Source organism: Bos grunniens, chromosome 3, assembly GCF_055505025.1.
Source record: "Bos grunniens cultivar Pamir isolate PY7600 chromosome 3, Bosgru_T2T1.0, whole genome shotgun sequence".
In the NCBI taxonomy this organism is placed as follows: Eukaryota; Metazoa; Chordata; class Mammalia; order Artiodactyla; family Bovidae; genus Bos; species Bos grunniens.
In genome coordinates this window covers 109,474,551-109,488,049 of record NC_141167.1, presented here as the reverse complement: position 1 = coordinate 109,488,049, position 13,499 = coordinate 109,474,551, and the positions used below count along the sequence as shown (strand labels likewise).

The following is a 13,499-nucleotide window of genomic DNA, read 5'->3' as shown; positions in this document are numbered from 1 at the left end:
TACATGATGGCCCTGGGCACTGTGCCACACATGCACATCCGTGCAGGTGAATGAGGGGCCTTGTCCACAGCCTTTAGGATTAGCTGCCCCTCCTTCAGGCCTCCACAGGGCCAGGGCTGCTCTCCAGCAAAACCCTCACCACAACTTACAACACCACACAACACAAGGTGTGTTACCATCTACCTGTCACCTTCAGGAATCTCTCCATCTTTGTATCCCAGTGCACACAGAGTGCCTGGCACGTAATAGCTGCTCAGTAAATGTTTATTGAATGACTATTAATATATTCTCTCCCAGGCCCACACTCACCCCACTTCCATACTGCCCCCTAAAGTTTATTACCCTAGACATGAATGCAATTCATACCACGTATTGCTTAAATGCCTCCATCATGTCCCTGCTCTTTGCAATATCATCCAAAATCTTTTGCTGGATACCCAGGGCCATCCAAATCCAGATCCCTCCTCTCCTCCCCATCTTATCTCTGCTATGATCCCACAGCACACTCTGGCCCTCCTTCTTTGAAGACGCCAGGCCTTTATTTGTTTTGGGGGCAGGGGAAGAAGGGGGGAATGCCACACAGCTTGCGGGATCTTAGTTCTCAGACCAGGGCCTGAACGTGGGCCCTTGGCAGTAAAAGTGCAGAATCCTAACCACTGGATGGCCAGGGAATTCCCCAGGCCTTTTCCTTACTAGGGTCGAGTTAAGGAAATGGCAGTTCCCACTTTCTGGAATGTTCTTCCCCTCCATCTCCACCTGGGCAACTGCTCTCTGTGCTGTAAGATGAAGCTCAATAACCACCTCCTCTGTGAAGCTCTCCTAACTTCCCAGGCAAAGTGAGACACTCCTTTTATATTCTCCCCAGACATGGAAAAGAGGGATCCATAATGACAGGGTTCTGACTACATATTTGTTTGTTGTTTAGTCACTCAGCCATGCCCAGCTCTTGTGCCACCCCATGGATTGTAGTCCACCGGGCTCATCCTGGATGAGATTCTCCAGGCAGGAATACTGGAGTGGGTTGCTGAGGCTCGATCCCGCCTTTACGTATGCCGAGCCTCCTTCCTTCCTCATGACCTTTGTCATGAGTGGAGTGCCTCTCACCGGCTCCCGGCAGGTTGCCGTTCCCTTCTCTAGGAGAGCTTCCCTTCCTTCTCCAGAAGATCGAACCCATATCTCCTGCATTGGCAGGCAGATTCTTTATTCAGCTTAATTCTCCCTCACAACAATCTTAGAAAGTAGACGTTATCACTTCACTGAACATGGGCTCAAGAAGGTCACAAAACCAGTAAAAGCTGGAGCCAAGATCTGAGTCCCCGTCTCTGGTCTTCTCCATCTCACCACCTCTTACTTCGGCTGTGGGGGTCTCCGTCCTATGCTTTATAGCATACACTGTCTACAATTCTGTTTCTCCCTTTAGACGCGCAGTTAGAGGTTGGATCTTATATTTACATTCACTCTCTGCAAGCCCCGGAGTGGTTTCCTAGAAGGTCTTCATTACCATGGCTAACTGAAGAAGTAAATAAGTGAATGAATGAATGAACTGAGGATTACATCACTCCCCCAGGCAGAAGCAGCAATGGAGGAACTGTCCAGGGTACAAGAAACACGAGGGACACCCAGTCTCATGCTCTGATCAGGAGAACCCCTTGTGCATCACCTGCCTCCTCTCTTCGGAGTTCTGCTCTATGAGCGAGTCATCAGCTCACAAGGAGATGGCATGGTTGCCAAAAAACAAAGCACCAAACACATCAAAACAAACCAAAAAACATAACAACAACACCCAGAGGTGACAAGCACAGCTCCCTATAAAGGATAAAGACAGACACATCCATTGCCTTCTGGGACCTCCCTCTGAGACAGACACATCAACACAGGTAGCAACATCTAGGCCATTTGGAAAGGAGGCCTAGAAATAGAAAATCAATACAGAGCCAGACTGTATTTACATCACTGGCCCATTAGGAGACGTGAAGGAGTGGGGAGGCAGGGGAACACGGCACTCAGGCACAAGCGCAAAGACAGGGGGTTCAGGAACAATCGGAGTGGTCGGAGGAAAAACAGCTTGATGACTTGGTGTGGGCATGGGATGAAAGGCTGTAGGCATATGGCGATGTGAGTGCACGCTCGTCCCACCCTCACCACCCCAGCCTGGCTGGCTCCCACAGCCCGCTCAGCACTGGCTGCTCTCCTGTCCTCCAGCCCGTGTCTCGGGCCAATGCCACTAATTGTTTTCTCCACTGGCCAACTGGTGGGAATGAGAGGCCATAAAGGAAGCAAACAGCACATGCCGTGCGTCCAGCAATTTTACTGCTGGCAGTTTGATGCAGAAAAAATAAAACAGGGACAGAGGTGCAGGGTCAGGGAAGGGAAGTCTATTTTCAGGTGATTTTCCCTTGTCATGTGGAGCAGTCAGGACTCCTCTTTGTGGGCAAATCTACTGAAGCAAGGCACAGGCATTGTCACCATAGTCCAAACATTTATGATGCAAGACAGGGCAGGCTGGGCCTGGAGAGAGGTAGTGACAGCATGGCAGAGTCTCAGCGTTGGAAGGGACAGTGAAGGTCGCTCTGCCCACCGTTTCTCAATCAGAAGTTCCCAGTCTGGTATGCCCAGCGTGTGGTCAGCCTGGCTCATCCTGAACCCTCCTGGGTTGCGGGGCTCTCTGCCTCCTGAAGCAGCCTTTTTTTGTTTGCTGGACAGCTCTGGCCATAAACTTTTTTTTTTTTTTTAAACAGTCTATGAAGCTCTTTCTAACTGTGGTGCTGGAGAAGACTCTTGAGAAGTTCTTGAGAGTTCTTTGGACAGCAAGATCAAGCCAGTCAATCCTAAAGGAAGTCAACCCTGAATATTCATTGGAAGGACTGATGCTGAAGCTCCAACACTTTGGCCACCTGATGCAAAGAACTGACTCATTGGAAAAGCCCCTGATGCTGGGAAAGATTGAGGGCAGGAGGACAAGGGGATGACAGAGGACGAGATGGTTGGATGGCATCACTGACTCAATGGACATGAGTTTGAGCAAACTCTGGGAGACAGTGAAGTGAAGCCTGGCTGCAGCTTACGGGGTTGCAGAGTCAGACATGACATAGCGACTGAACAACAACATGAAGCTCTTCCTCCCCATAATGTCCACTTCCATTAATCCCGACTCAGCCCCCTGAAGCCAGACAGTATTCCCTGAGAACCTACTGCATCCCACTTCTCTAGATTGTGAAGTTAAAGCGATGAAGGAGACAAAGTCCCCTGGAGTATTTAAATCAAGTGGGCCAGTTAACTGTTTGCTCCACACGACACAGGATTTTTCCCTTCTCCCCAGACCCTGTGGAACCCTATTTGTGTTCAGTTTTCAGTTTGTGAGTTCTCTGAGAGCTAAGAGCAGTTTCTCCTGGGAATTCCTTGGAATTCCGGCAGTTAGGACTCCATGCTTCCACCAAAGGGCATGCAGTTCAATCCCTGGTCAGGGAACTAAGATCCTACAAGCCACTTATGGCCCAAAAAAAAAAAGAGAGAGAGAACAGTTTCTCCTATTACACAAGAAGAAGCACTCCTTGAATGAGGAATGTCAGAAAAGGACTGGAAGATGTCAGCCTTTTTCGTGTCACCCTATTAATTTTCTTCATCATGATGTTTATTATTAGTTGATATGTTCTTGTTAATTCACTCATTGGACTCACTCTCACAGCCATGAACCAGCTCATTCCAGACACACCAGGGCAGAGCCTCACTCATCTCATCACTGCTGATCACCACGGCCCAGAACAGCGCCAGGCATGCAACAGAGACTCATGCCCAGACCTCTACCTCCTCAGGCAGCATCACCTTCCTGAGGAAGAAACAGCGGCCTCCCACCCAGCCAGCCAGGCAGAGGGGAGGCCAGCCCCAGGAGAGCCTCCCAGGAAGGTCTGCAGCCACAGAGTCAGCCCCCAATTCAAGCAGAGCTGCCAGCAGCTGGCTTGCTGGTCTGACCTGGTGTCTAGCTGACACAGAGCTTGGGATGATTTCCTGGAGAGGAAATGGGAGTGAGTCACAGGGGGCCAACCAGTCAGGCACCCCCAGGCTCAGCCCTGCATCCCGCAGGCAGGCAGGAATCTGCTCTGGGCCTTGAGGAGAGAGGTGGGGAGAAGAGGAGCTAGGCCCTTGCTCTGGAGACCATGTTTCTAGGACACTTAGGACAACAAGCTAACAGCTACCTGGGAACCCAAAGTTGCCAGGTTCAGCCTGCAAGAGCACATGAGTCTCATGCAACTAGTCAGAGAGCCTTTCCTGGAGGAGGAATACTGCAAACAAGGCTTGGAAGGAGCAAAGTGGCTTGACAGCTAACAATTTAAACTAATGTCCGTTTTAACACTGATGTATGCTGGGCACTCTGCTAGCCACTTTATAGGCACCGATTCATTTAATGCTCACACCACCCTGAGAAGGAGATATGATTAACTCCTTTCACAAGTGGAGAAACAGAGCTTAGAGAGATGAAGTAACTTGGCTAAGGGCCAACCAGAATTTGAACCCAGGTGCCAGGGACTTCAGAAGTGAATTCACTGCTTCTTGTCATCAGAAGACCTCATGTCACTAGAAGGCCCCATGTCATTAGCAGGCTTCACGGCCCCAGTGGGTCTCTTATGCTTCAGTGGCCCCATGGAATCTTTTGGGACTTTTCTATCATAGGAAAGCCAACTCTCAAGGGCAGAACTGAGACTGTACCTCCCCAGGACCCATTAATGTCCAGTGCTCACAGAGGTCCCCTGCAGACCTGCCAAGGCTCCTCAGACACATGACAGATCAAAGCCAAACCATTTAGCCTGGGGGCCTTCACCACCCTCACCCCCGGCTCCTTGCGCTCATTTGACTGTCTTCATGGGTCTGCTCTTCCGGTCTTTTTCGTCCAGTCAGCCTGCTCTCCACCTCAAATTGCCTTCTCTCCTCCCCTTCCAGCCTTAGACCAGGGCACATGAAAGCCATCAGGAGTCCTCGGCATCATGAGACAAAGCCCTCACTGGACTTGGAGGACATCAGCCCTTGCAGTCACACCAGGCTCCATGAACTCATCTCCTTCACACAAGCTGCACTTCCTGTGGGAGAACTTACCATTTTCTGCTCCATGCACCCTCTTACTCTCTTTCTTGCAAGTTTCCATTCTCTGTGCCCCTGTTACCGGCTGAATTGTATCCCCCGAATTTCCCCACCTGATGGGAAGAGCTGACTCACTGGAAAAGGCCCTGATGCTGGAAGAGATTGAGGGCAAGAAGAGAAGAAGGCGATAGATGAGATGGTTGGATAGCACCACTGACTCAATGGACATGAGTTTGAGCAAACCCCAGCAGATGGTGAAGAACAGGGAAGCCCGGACGGCTGCAGTCCATGGGGTCGCAAAGAATCAGACACGACTGAGCGACCGAACAACAACAACAAAATTTCCTGTTGAAGCCCTAACAGGACCTCAGAATGTGACTGCTGTTGAAGACAGGGCCTTTAAAAGGGTAATTAAGTTAAAATGAGACCATGAGGGTGGGCTTTAATCCAGTTTGACTGGTGTCCCCATGAGAAGAGGGAATTTGGATATGCAAAAGCTATGCCAGGGATGTGCCTGCAAAGGAAGGACCATGTGAGGACATAGCAAGGAGGCAGCCTTCGGCAAGCCAGGCAGAGAAACCCACCCTGCTGACACCTTGACCTTGGACTCCCAGCCTCCACAACTGTGAGAAAATGAATTTCTCTTGTGAAAGCCACCCAGTCTGAGGTATTTTGTTACGGCATCTCTAGCACACTATTATACCCCTTCACCGTTTGTAAGTACGGGTTACCCAACAGATGACCTTGTTACCTAAGCATGAAGCATGTTTCATCGTGCCCAGGTCTGCAAGGGAGCTGTGCGTTTTTCATCCTAACGCGGCTCCCCAAACCGCCTAAACTATCTGCCACTGCCCCTCAACACCCCCAGCTGATATGTACACTCAGCACTACAAGTTCAACGCTGCATCCGCCTCAATGAGTCAAACCAGAAAATAAGTCTGGAACAATGATTCATAAGCGAATGAACACATATTTTGACATTCTGCACTCCAATTCTGTGCTCCAGGGGGAGCCCTCTGCATTGCAGTCTATGTTATTGGTGCCCCTTGTCTTGCAGTGTAAGGCCCAAGACTTCTTCTCTATCAAAAAAAAAAGAAACCAACAAACTTGGAATCTAAAAAAGAATATATAAATATATCTGAATTACTTTGCTATAAACCTGAAACTAACACACTATAAATCACCTATACTTCAATAAAAACAAAGAAACCACAACATTTTTGGATTATCCCAGTATCCCTTGGTTATACTTGGTTATACAGAGAAGGGGCTTCCCTATTGGCTCAGGAGGTAAAGAATCCGCCTGAAATGTAGGAGAACTGGGTTTGATCCCTGGGTCAGAAAGATCCCTTAGAAAAGAGGAATGCCTACCCGCTCCAGTATTCTTGGCCATTCCATGGACAGAGGAGCCTGGCAGGTTACAGTCCATGGGGTTGCAAAGAGTCAGACATGACTGAGCAACTAACACTTTCAGGGAAGTATCTCCCGACACCTTGGGTCTCTGAAATTTTTGCACAGGCTGGCAGTGGGTGTGTATGTATGTGTGTGTGTATGTGTACACTCTGTAAAAGCATAAATCTATCCCTGGAAACCAGATCTCCTTGGCGGTGTGTGGTTCTGTAGGGCTCTGTAGATTTCTGGGACACTGGGGTAGTAAAATGTCTTTTTGAAGGCTAGGTCTACGGCCATACCACCCTGAACGCACCCGATCTCGTCTGAAGGCTAGAAGTGTGTTCTTACCAAATTATTAGCACTATTGCTTCAGGATACAGATTGTGGCTAAAGCATCCAAACACCCCATTCCAGTTATCAGCCAGTCTCCATCTAGTAGGGACAGGACCTGTCTCCTTCATCAGAGAAGCCCTGAGAGAGGATGGACCGGTTCAAAAGAACTAGGAACCCTGGGGTCAGATAGGTCTGGGTTTGAATTCCAGCTCCACTCTCACCTAATTGGGCCTTACCACCTCACCTAGAAAATAAAGTTACTTAACAGGGCTCCATGAGAATTACATGAAATGGGTAAGTAGAATATTTAGCAGATTGTCTAGTGCAGAGTAGGTACTCATTATGCCTTAATTCTCTCTTCCTGATTTCCTTCCTTCCTCTGTATCTACCCACCTAGTGTGAAGGGCAGGGTCTTCTGGTCTCCCTCCTGATATCCTTGGCCCTCCACTGACGGACAAGGGATGTCAGAGATGGGGCAAACCCTCTGTAGTCCTTGCTGTCAGCATGTGTGCATGAAGTCACACAACAGGACATCAGCCACACAGACCTCCCTTCTCTGTGACACACGCTGCCCGGGGCCCCTGTCTCAAGGGAGCTGTTCTAAACAGATTTCCTTCCATAAGAAAAAAGAAACTGCTGGATGGTAAGTAATTGATCCCTTACAAGAGGTAAGGAGGGCGCCTGAATAGCTACCTAGCCAGGAGGCAGGGGCGATGGATACAGTTTGTAGATTATAAGAGGTAATACATAAAGGGATAGAAGGAAAGGATGCAAGAAAAACAACACAAAGGCAAAATTAAATACAAAACACACACAGTTCAATATAGATGTTCGCTAGGTAGAAAACACAGAATCTAATGTTGACTTACCCTAACGTGCCTCAATTTCTTCAGTGAAAAACTATACTCATTTATATCTGGTAGCATGAGAAACAAAGGGGTGATCTGCAGTAATAACTAAGCAGCCCCGCATTATCTAAAACATGTTTGCTCTTTAACTATCCAACTTGTGGATGATCCATAAAGGCCTCTGGTCTCTTGACCCCTATGGACTGGATAAGGGACAACAGGACTAACGTAAAGTTACCAAGAAATAAAAATCCCTTCCACTTGATGAACAGCTTTATAATCCATAAATCACTTTCTTTTTGCTTTTGAATCACAAAAACTCAGCCCTGGAAAGCTGATGCTCAACAGGGTGATGCCCCGAGGTCTTACAGTTAGTAAGAGGAGACTATGAATTTGAACCCACATGTCCTGACCCCCAAGACATGCACTCATAACACTTACATGCTTACACACATGCGTACCACAAAGTAAAATACCCAGGTAGCTAGATAACAGAGATCTGACAACCACTCTTCTATTTTAGGCATTGCTCAGGATCCTATTAGAGCCTGGGGGTTCATGGACATGAAGAATGCCAACCACTTGGCTATGAAATAGAATGGAAATTGGGAGAGGAAAAATCTATGGGAATCTGAGGCTCCGAGAAGCAGAGAAGAGAAGGATGAAGAAAAACTTCATATTCTGTTCCTGGAGCATCAGCTCCACAGTCCTAGTGACCATTTTTCAAGGGCCAAACAAGAGAAAATGGATTCTTTCTGCAACAGCCGGCTTTGAGACAATGATCAAACAACTTGCTGATTGGGGTGGTGGTAGGGATCAACAATAAAATGAGCTGCAAAGCAAGAAAGAGAAGGTACGGCAGAATAATGAGACCAAAAAGCTCACCATCTGGCCTGGAATCGGGGGGTGGTGTGAGAGAAGAAGGCAGGTGACCATTCAGAAAGAACCATGATGCTTCCTGTAAAGCGGAGTTATAGGAACAGGGATGAGGTACTCCAAAAAGGGAGCAGAGCACCCCCCCTCCCCCAACTTCCTATCCTTGGCGGGGATGATTTGTAAAGATTGTGGACAACCAGTGAAAGGGCGCTTGGTCGGGGCTGGGGGGCCCTTGCACTTGGTAGAGCAGATGGATCTGGAGTTAAAGAAAGAGATATCCAGGGACTTCCCTGGCGGTCCAGTGACTAAGACTGTGCTCCCAATGCAGGGGGCCTGGGTTCGACCTCTGGTCAGGGAACTAGATCTCATATGCCAATTAAGAACAATTAAGAATTTGCATGCTGGACTTCCCTGGTGGCTCAGACAGTAAAGAATCTGCCTGTAATACAGGAAACCTGGGTTCAATCCCTGGGTCGGAAAGATCCCCCCTAAGAAGGGAATGGCAACCCACTCCAGTATTCTTGCCTGGAGAATTCCATGGACAGAGGAGCCTGGTGGGCTACAGTCCATGAGCTGCAAAGAGTCGGACAGGGCTAAGCAACTAACACTTTCACTTTCTTACTTCATGCTGCAACTACAGATCCCACACTAATACCCAGAGGAGCCAAATAAAAAAATAAATATTGGGGGGGGAAAAAAGAGCAAGGGATAGCCAGAGTTCATCTCTCCTCAGACATTATGGGAAGGCTCTGAATGGACTTCCTTTTCCACACTATACCCTTTGCACCCCATTCCTAAGGAAAGCAATATAAAAATTCTGTCTTCAGTACCCTTCTGACTCCTACTGATCCCAGAGATAATGGGTGGGGTCCTAATTCCCTAACAGTTCATCACACCAAATCCAACTTCATACACTCATTCGAGTACCTACTATTCATCAGGCACTGGGGTGCCTGATCAGTCAGTGGTGCCCTCAGAGAGCCTCCACTACACAACCAGCCCCCTGGCTATACCAACCTCATCTCCCTGTTCCTGGTCCCCACTTCCTGCTTCAGCCACACAGACCCAGCCTCCATCCCAATCCTCTCCAGGCTTGTGTAAGGGGCTTTCTTCCCATGGTGAAAAAAACCTGCCCCCTCCCCTGACTTCTCCTTCCTCCTCTAGTTCCCCAGCTGCCACTACAAGCCAAGTATTTAATACTTACTTTTACCCTGTCTTGTTCTCATTTGCATGTTCTTAAGACTTTTCAGGCTTCTCTAATCGTTCCTCCAATCAGTGTTAAGTCATTCAGTCATATTCGATTGTTTGTGACCCTGTGGACTGTAGCCTGCCAGGCTCCTCTGTCCATGGAATTCTCCAGGCAAGAATACTGGAGTGGGTTGCCATTCCCTTCTCCAGGGGATCTTCCCAGCCAAGGGCTTGAACCCAGGTCTCCCGAATTTCAGGCAGATTCTTTACCATCTGAGATACCAGGGAGGCCCAATCAAATGGGAATGCTCAAAATGGGACTCTCCCTTCCGGTTCTTTACTCTCTGCCCACAGGGAGTGACCAGTAACCAGGAATTCACTGCGAGGCCACAAAATGCTTCCAGGCGCTGAGTCCTTTGAACTCAGCAGACTATCTACTAAGTACCTACTGCACACCCATGGGACTCAAAAATTCTGTACTCTATCTTCTGATAAGAAAACTAATGGCTGTAAAAGATTTATCAACGAATCCACATTGAAACATGATGAGTGACAGAAAGGATTAGAATTGGGGTCAGGTAGAGTCTCTTCTTGGAGAAGAAAATGGCAACCCACTCCAGTGTTCTTGCCTGGAGAATCCCGGGGACAGCGGAGCCTCGTGGGCTGCCATCTATGGGGTCGCACAGAGACGGACACGACTGAAGCGCCTTAGCAGCAGCAGCAGCAGCAGCAGAGTCTCTTCTCATCCCCACCCTGGCCCCAAGCCTAAAGATTAGGCTACCTGGGAAGTACCACAGTCCACTGGGCAGTCCAGGACGGTGTGTGTGCACATGCACATGGAGTGGAGGAGAAAGAAAGGAATAAGGAGGAAGGAATATGAAGGCAAAGGAAGCAGGAGGAAAAGTATCTGCTGTCAAAGGCATGGCGCTGGAAGCCAAGGGAACCTTCCTGCATATTATTTTGTATTACGGGAGACACCCTACTGTTTGTTTCCCATCACCGTCTTCAATTCCCTCCACAGTCAGGAGACCTGAAGCCAGAACTGGCTTGTTGATTGGTTTGAGTTTAATCCATTTGTGTAATATCCCTGTTCAGAATGATATCTAATTAACACTTTTGTTGGGGGGATAAAACCTCCCATAATCATTAGTGAACGGGGGAGGGGAGGGGAAGCTTTCCCAGGCAGCAGCCTTGCGTCTACCAGGCTGTTTGCGGCTCCATCTTACAGATGTCTTAACTGAGACATGTCTTAAGAGTGGGATTATCACTCATTCTGGACCAGGACAAGCAGATGGAGCTGAAATTTGATGATGGGATGCTGAGAGCTACATGAGTCAGCACTCACACCTAGTTCTAAGGACCTCGATTCTGAGTGCCAACTCCACAGGGGGCAGTACAGCTAGACAGCCTCCACCAAGCAGAACGGGCACTTTCCAAGTCAGTGGGTGAAGTTCCAAGTATGACTCTACTTTCTGGTTGCGGCAGTTCCTCCAGGCCTTGCAAGGAGAAATAATACTTAGATTTGTGTATAATTTCAGTTTGCACAATGACTTTATAAGTGTCAGTAGCCAACTCACTGGGAGCAGAGAATACCAACCTCATTTAATAGTTGAGGAGAGTGAAGCTCAGAGAAATTAACAGACTTGTCTAAGGTCACTAAGGCATACATAGCCAGGAGTTGAACCCAGATCTTCTGACTCCAGAACCCTGGGCTTCGTGGGGAGCAGTCTCTGTTTGCAGGTTTCTGGGCATGTGCCATTGCTCTCCAGAGAAGTCCCATGAAGCTAACACCTTGTTGAGGATATAAGGAAGGCATTATGGGGAGGGCTTCTACAGAAATCACATAAAATTATATGGGAGAATCTGAATGGCACTGCAGGGGAGGTCAACAATTTTCATAAGATTTTTGAAAGAGTCTTTGACCTCAAATCACAAGAGTCAGCACCCTGCGGGGGCATCTCTGACCAAGCCTTCTGGTGTAACATATAGAGAACAACGAGCTGGGTTATTAACAGGAGGACCTGGGTTCTAATTCCACCGTTTTCAAACTGTTTAACCTCTCTGGGCTTCAGTTTACATTCCTAAAAAATACAGATAAAAAACCCTGTCTTGCCAACTATACAGAAATTTTGAGGATCAAACTACACAAGGAAGAGGGAAATGGTGGCTAGAAGGCAACAAGGGGAAAGAGATTTTCAGTTTACCTTCTCACATTAAAAAAATGTTGTGCCATGTGCATTATCTGCTAAAAACGTATTAAAAAATTTAACAAAAATATGTTTGGCCTTCAGGTTATAGAGTGCTGTATACACACAATGTCACGTATTTCTCTCCACAGCCCTGCAAGGCAGAGATAATTTTCCCAATTGCACACGAGGCAACTGAGGCTCAGCCAGCTCAGATAAATTGCCCAGTGTCATGAATGTGACTAAATATTAGCAGGTTGAGGATTAAAATTCATATCTTTCTGATTTCAGTTTCCCTCCTTCCCTCCCTCCCTCTCTCTCTCTCTGTTCCCTACATTACAGGTGCTCACTCCATCTCATAAAAGCGCCCATGTGAAGAGATAAACTTGATGTATATTGAAGGAGAGTAAATTTTACTATATTGCTACAGGAGGGCTAAAAGTTTCCCCATCATTATCTAAATATAGGACTCCCATAACTACTTGCCTTACAACCAACCCAAATTGTGCACTGGCAGCCTGAAGAATTATACATGTGCAGACACACACACACACACACACACACACACACTTTGTTATAGCAAGAGGAGAGAGAATTAGGATGGGGATTGAAAAGGCACTCCCATGGTCTGGCACTGTGGAGTACTGCCCAGGCAGCTTGGCAAGAGTTGTTCATCCTGTCCCACCCCTAAAACGTACTCATCCTTGCCTCGCACAGCCTTTAAATACTTTGCTGTCGATTCATGTTAGGTTATTGTTTTCATTCTCCTGCCTGCATGCCCTGTACAGGCTTATCCATGTCAGTGCCTTGGCTTAGACTGCAGGCCCCAGAGGGCAGGGGCTGGGCCATACGTACCCCTTTGTACTGCATCCACTCTGAGCCAGACACAATTATGTGCTTAATAAAGATTTGAGCAGATGACCACAGAGATAAAGGTCATTTATTCTAACTTACAGAGAAATGAAGCCTCCAGGTAGGGTAATTTTTATGAGACGGTGCTGTGCAGGGGAACACGCACTAGTACCTGGAGAGAGAGCACCATCTGCATCCCGGCTCTACCTGGCTCCGGAGAAGGTAAATATCCTCTCTTGGTAAGTTTCTCCGCCTATAAAATGGAGATGATACCTACTTCATGGGTCTGTAATGAGAACTGAAAGAAGGGTTTGTGAAACAGTAAACCGAAAGGTGTTATATACCTGCTACTTAGAAAGAAAGAGAGAAAAATTAATGAAAAAAATGTCATCTGAGCTGACCCTGAGGTTTCTCAGGAGAAAATGCCTCCCGTGCTTTCTGCCCCCCAGCGATGGAAACCCTCTTGTTCACTGGCTTCCCTGTGCTGGCTGAAGGCCTGGCACATTACTGGCAAATGGAATACACCAGAGATCTTTGCGATAGCCAGTTGCTACAGTGATAAGTTGGACTTTTATCCACCTTTGCAACAGCTAAAAGAAATAGCCCAAATTAACCCTCAATTCATTTAAGCTGCATTGGGCTACAGTCCATGGGGTGGGTTGCAAAAGCTGGACATGACTTAGAGACAAAACCACCACCAACAACCCATTTCTACTCATTCTGGATGGGACATACATACACACAGTTAACT

The 13,499-nt window shown here is 47.7% G+C and overlaps 1 protein-coding gene across 5 annotated transcripts in view; it reads right to left on the bottom strand.

The window, feature by feature from the left end:
- The window catches only part of KIRREL1 (kirre like nephrin family adhesion molecule 1), a 104,453-nt gene that overhangs the window by 56,115 nt on the left and 34,839 nt on the right, over positions 1–13,499 (bottom strand). For 2 of the 5 annotated variants that reach the window (XM_086393498.1, XM_086393500.1), the window contains exon 1: positions 12,921–13,001. The exons of the other annotated variants lie outside the window; for them this stretch is intronic. The gene's annotated coding sequence lies outside the window, so the exon portion shown is untranslated. Of the gene's footprint in view, positions 1–12,920; positions 13,002–13,499 lie in introns of those variants that run through there. 5 annotated transcript variants of the gene reach the window in all.